This window comes from Dermacentor albipictus, chromosome 9, assembly GCF_038994185.2.
Source record: "Dermacentor albipictus isolate Rhodes 1998 colony chromosome 9, USDA_Dalb.pri_finalv2, whole genome shotgun sequence".
NCBI classification, from domain to species: Eukaryota; Metazoa; Arthropoda; class Arachnida; order Ixodida; family Ixodidae; genus Dermacentor; species Dermacentor albipictus.
The window spans coordinates 120,197,479-120,203,478 of record NC_091829.1 but is presented as its reverse complement, the minus strand read 5'-3'; positions in this window follow the sequence as shown (position 1 = coordinate 120,203,478).

Sequence of the window (6,000 nt, the reverse complement as noted above, 5' to 3'; positions counted from 1 at the left end):
GCAAGTGAAATAATTATCTCCAAATTGTAGAATCAGGGCTGGAGAAAACGGTGCTCTTCGATCCGCACTGGTGAATCACAACACCACAAAGTACAGCAATAACAACCGTTGATAGCCGCTTGCCTGTACTTGTAACACCGTCCAGAGAAGGAACTGTCCAAAAATAATTACTTCATGCGCAAAATCATGCAGGTTCCTCACAAAAACTTGATCACACGCACACCCGAGAGAGACTCGTTGTCTCGCAAAATTGCCTCGCCGTGACAGTTTCCGCCATGTGCTGTACGAAACTAGGGCCCCGTGGCGTCGTGACATTTTTTATATTTGGCCTGCCTTTGTAATGCTGCTGTTTGCTGTGAATAAAAACCCAAGCTTTTCTGAGAAATACTGATATTGCAATAACACGCTATTATATTATTATTAGTGTCAAAAAAGCAGATCAAGACAAGATACGAGACTAAAGCTCCCAAGTATTCAACAAATATGGCGGCGATTGTAGCGGCGTCGTGCAGACAGGAAAAAATAGGAGCAGCGGTCATTGCAGCCTGAACTGCTGAAGGTGCCACGTGTTAAGGCTCTTTTTTGTTAGAGAAGGAATTGCTATGCTGTAAACACTAGCCGTTTGCGCAACGGCTCATCATGGCCAATCGGGCAAGCTCCTCGCTAGACGACGTCGACAATGTAGTAAGATAACACAGTGTCGACCAAGAGCGCGTCGCTTTTGTTTACTACAAGCAAGGTTCAATAAAAGTGGCAGTTTTTCCTGGAGATATATTTTTTTTTGGCAACTCGATCACACGGGACACTTTAGATTGCTATCGATCCCGATCGCGATCAAAGGTACCCGGAGTGACGAGCATTTCCATGCAGTTCATGCAATTACGATTGTTGTCACAACACAAACGAAAAAAAATATTTTTTTTTGCTGCTGCAAGAGTAAAAGCTCTTCGTTCTTATACAAACACCACCTTGGGCTAAATATGGGCATGTTGCAGATACAAAAAATGTCTTAATGCAAGTGGGAAGCTCCACTTTCCCTGGAAAATGCTCCATCCAGTTGTTTCCAGTTGGAAGCGCTGTTTCCAGCTAAAAAATGCTGTATCCAGTTGTTTCCAGCTGAAGCTGGAAAACTTCCAGCTGGCAGTGCTGCTTCCAGCTGAAAAACCAGCTGAGGTGGATCCCACTTCAAGCTGGAAAGTGCCATTTCCAGCTGGCTCTGGAAAATTTCTAGCTGGAAGGGCTGATTCCAGTTGGAAACCTGGCTGGAAAGACCATTTCCAGCTAGAAATTCAGAGCCCATTTTCATGTGGGTAAGCCTTCCCCTTCCAGAATATCCCACAAAATGCTGCGGTCTACGTTGTCGTATGCTCCTGTAATGTCCAAAAAGGCCACATACAACGGTCTGCTTTCTGCTTTTGATATTTCAATACACTGAGTAAGAACAAACAAGTTATCATCCAAACGCCTACCTATTCTAAAGCCATTCTGAAGCTCTCCCAAAATGTCATTATTTTCTGCCCATGCTTGAAGCTTTAATTTGATTGCCTGCATTGCTAGCCTGTATATTACCGATGTAATGGTCAACGGTCTATACGAGTGAATTCTGTCTTTCTCCCCCTTACCTTTATAAATTAAATTCATTCTACTTTGTCGCCAACTGTCTGGTATTCGTCTATCTTTTAAAGTTTTTTCAACTGCTTTCACGAGAGCTTGCTTACTTTTTGGTCCCAGTTCATTTATCAGCCTAACGGGAACCTCGTCTAGCCCTGTGGCTGTGCGCTTAGGAATTTTCTCTTCCGCTTTCTTCCAGTTTAAATTTGTAAGCACTAGCTCCTTTCCCCCTTGGGTCTCTTTCATGCTCTTTTTTTCTTCAAATACAACCTCGTCCTTGCCTTGGAAAGATTCGGCTGTTACTTTTTGGATGTAATTTATTGCTGCTTCTCCTTCCAGTCTGTTTTCATCTTCGTCTAGGATATGTTGTTGTATTGTTGTTGATTTCCTGCCTAATAGTTTTATGTGATTCCAAAATATTCTAGGTGCGGCCTTCTTTTTCTCACGTATTTCTGACAACCAACTTTCACTTTCACCTTTTAATTTTGCTTGCACCAGTATTTGAACCATAGACTTTTTCTCCCGGTATATTTCCCATTTACCGGTTACTTCATCCTGTGGCAACTGCGCCTTCTTTGCCTGCCTGTGCTCTCGAGATGCTTTCTGTCTTTCGGCGATCGCTTCTCGTATCTCCTTGTTCCACCAGCTTTTCGGTTTCTTTTTTCCTTTCCATTGAACGTGTTGTTTCTCTTTCCGTATTTCTGTCGTTACTACACTTAGAAGCTCACCATATTCCCACCCCTTACTTGGCGACTTGCCAATTTCTTCCTCCACTCTAGTGACTATATTTGCTATTTGTTCAGCGTTCAAATTTGGGCTGGCCATTTTGCTTTCGTTGCTCTCTTTCCCAACTACATATCCCATTTTCAAAATGATGCGTTTATGGTCACTGCCTATGCTGCTAAACCCTTCCTCATCGATGACCATTTCTCTCAACTTATCATGAATTCCTTCTGTCATCAGACAGTAATCAATGGTCGATTGCCGGTTTCCCACTTCCCACGTGATCTGTCCTTCACACTTAGGCCCTGTATTCACGATCACGAGGTTATGTTGCTCGCAAAGGTCTAGCATTGACTTCCCGTTATTGTCGGTATAGCCATCTAAATCCTGTATGTGGGCATTCATGTCACCTAATAGGACTATCTCAGCACCATTCCCGAAACCCCTAATATCAGCGCTTATGCATTCCACTAACTCTTTATTCTTCTCTGTGCAATTTATTCCGGTCCACAAATACGTAACTCCAAGCCAAGTTTCTTTCCCACTCATTGTACCTGATAACCAAAGATGCTCTTGACATTGTGAATTTACTCTTTTCCATTTGGCTCCCTGATGGATGAGCATTCCGACTCCCCCTCCCTTTCTTTCCGACTTAGTTCTGTTGCACCCTTCCCATACATAATTCTCAATAACTGGCGGCTCTTCTGAGTCTCTAAGGTGCGTTTCTGTAACCGCATACACCCCTATTTGTTCTCTATGTAACTGCTCCTCAATCTCTGCCCACTTTTCCTTTCTTCTGCCGCCCTGCATGTTTATGTAGCCTATTGCATGGCGAGCTCTTGTTCTTGCTTTCCTCCTTTTTCTCTTATCGACGGCGATGCTCTTCTGCTGTTCCCCTAGGGGACCTTCTTTATTACTACCTACTCTGACCTCCCGAGCGCCCGCGGGCCCCCTAAAAAAGCAACAGCGCGACCCCCAAGTCGCCAGCCCACTTCTCGTGCTAGCCTGTAATTGAAGTGGATCCCATCTCGTTTAAAACCACCACAACTTCTCACTTCCCTGTTTACTTCGACAACCTCGAAGCCTTTCTCTCGGCTCATTTTCCATATTGCCTCATTGGCAGCCATTACGGCTCTTTGTACGTGACTGTCACGCACAGGCACCTCCGGCACCGTGCACACCACGATCTGCACCTGAGGGGATAGCTCGCGCAAGTCGTCCACCCCCTTCGCCAAGCGCTGGGCTAGTCCTGGCCCTTTCCTGTTCAGGACGTCATTTAGCCCACCTGCTACTACGACAAGGTTGCGCACGTGGGCCTTTTCCGTGAGCTTTTCTTTTGCTCGCTCCATGACAGAACCCAGTGTCTGCCCTGGAAATGTCCCTACCGCCACTCTTTTGTCGCCTTTCACCCTCTCCACAGTTGCTTTTGAGCACCCAGCCATGTTTGAGTCGCCAGCGATAATCACCCTTTCACTCTCTCCTACCTCTCCCTGCTTCCCGGCTTCCTGTGGCTGCAGCGTCGCCTCCCGCGGGGCGTGTTGCGCTGCTTCGCTATAACTACGCTATAACTTCGCTATAACTATAGTTAGTTATAACTATAACTTCGCTATAACTATAGGGTGGCGGCGAGCTGACTACCGCTTGCCCTGCCACCCTGCCCCCGACTTCGCATGTAGGGTCTACCTTACTTTCTGTGCTTTTGCCACCGGCTTGGTGTCCCGACCCATCATTCTCCGCTGCGCGCGTCTCAAGCGCATCGAGACGCCTATGCAGTTCTGCTCTCCTTTCCTTCTCTTCTCCAAGCTCGGCCACGGTTCTTACTAATTGCGCGGCCTGCACCGCTTCCACCTTGACCAACTCGGCGACTTTCGCCTGCAAAGCTAACCGCCTCTCCCGCTCCTCCTTCAGGTCTGCTTTCAGCTCCTCGAACTTGGCTGTCCAATTTCCTTCCAGTTTTTGGACTGCTTCCCTGACCTTTTCGCACAGCCTGCACGTAAAGCTAGACTCTTCCGCGTCTGCTAAGCTCTGGAAACTGGTTTCGTCGAGGGAGCACCAGCGCAGGCACTCGTCGCACTGCACTTGCTCCGCATCCCCCGCGGCCTTCCCTTTGTTTGGTTTCATCGCTAGGCCTACTTCCTCAGGCTCAACGAGCACGTCCGCCAAATCACTTCGAAGAGCTAGCTGAGATAGTTACATAGGCCTATCAAACAGGTCCCGCCTAGCACCCAGGCCCAACGAGGGAAACCGCCAGACCCAGACAAAGCCGGCACGTTTACCACGCTTACCACGAATTCAAAATTTGCGCCCCCGCTCCATGCAAAACAAAACTCTTCAAAAACATCAGCCAACAAGAAGAAAAAAAGACCACCTAGCCACGAACGAAGTCGCTGAAGCCTCGACACAGGAGCGTCCGCACGCCCAATTACTATTTAATTACAAAAAAACAGCTAATAAAAACAGAAGCAAGCTCAAAGCATGCACAAAAACTTATGATTTCGTCGTCGCCACGGAGCCCCGAAAAGCACGTCCATCCGCCACAAAATCCAAGCTCGACTTGGAACAAAACTTGAACACACATGCACTCCTATATAGTAGTCAGAATTCTTTGTGCAAGCATGCTTTAAAGGAAGGCTTTTGATCCATTCTAATTGAAGCTCTTCATTAGCTACTAACATCCAAATTGACACTTGTGATACAACACTAATAAATAAGTACCGAATCTTAACTGAGCAACTAAATGGTTCATCAGGATATTTTCTTCTGCCCGGCCCTGCTGCGAATCGTGGCCAGCAAAAAGCATTAGTGTGTCATGAATGCCATATATTTAATAATTAGTTAATGATAGCTAAAACACTCTATAATGAAAGCAAAATTTGGGTCATCATGTAGTGCCAGCGGTTCAATAAATATAGATGATGTATTATGGCATATCAAAAGCTAATTTCTGCTCTCTATTAATCATACCAATATCTTTTATTTGAGGGTTATTATGCAATTATTATTCACAATTTTGTCGTTTCACAGCATCCATTCCCTTCCAACTGAAACTGACTGGCCCATCAAGCCCCATCAAAACTTATTGCATTCATAGATCCTATTATGAGCAATTGATATACATAGACTCCAACCTCGGGGAAAGCCTGAAAAGCATATTCGGCCATATTGCTCATAATGCAATAACACCCATGTTACGGCACTGTAGGTATCTGAATAAATAAAATACATTGAAATAGTGACTCTTTGGCTCCAACTACGCACAAATAAAACACAATGAGACCAGATCAGAACAGCATTGATACCAACTGAACGTAATGATGTTAAATTGGAAGTGCCTTAATACAAATTACACATTTGCAGTTGGAACTGTGGTAAGACTAACTTAAACCTCATCGATCCATAATGGAATTAATTGGACAACTAGGTTTTCTATAAACATAATACGGTCCAATTGCATTTTATTGAGAAACAATTTTTTTATATTACTTTGTGCACTCTTTTGTAGCTTCCCCGTGCACTAGCTTAAAGGCTATTGGATCAGGTGGAAAATGTGGCGCACCAAATGTAACACAAGATGAACGACAAGGTTAAGGTGATGCGAACATGATCACATGGTAGCTATGAAGAGTTACAACAGCACTTCCTCTGTCACTTTAATGTTCAACATAT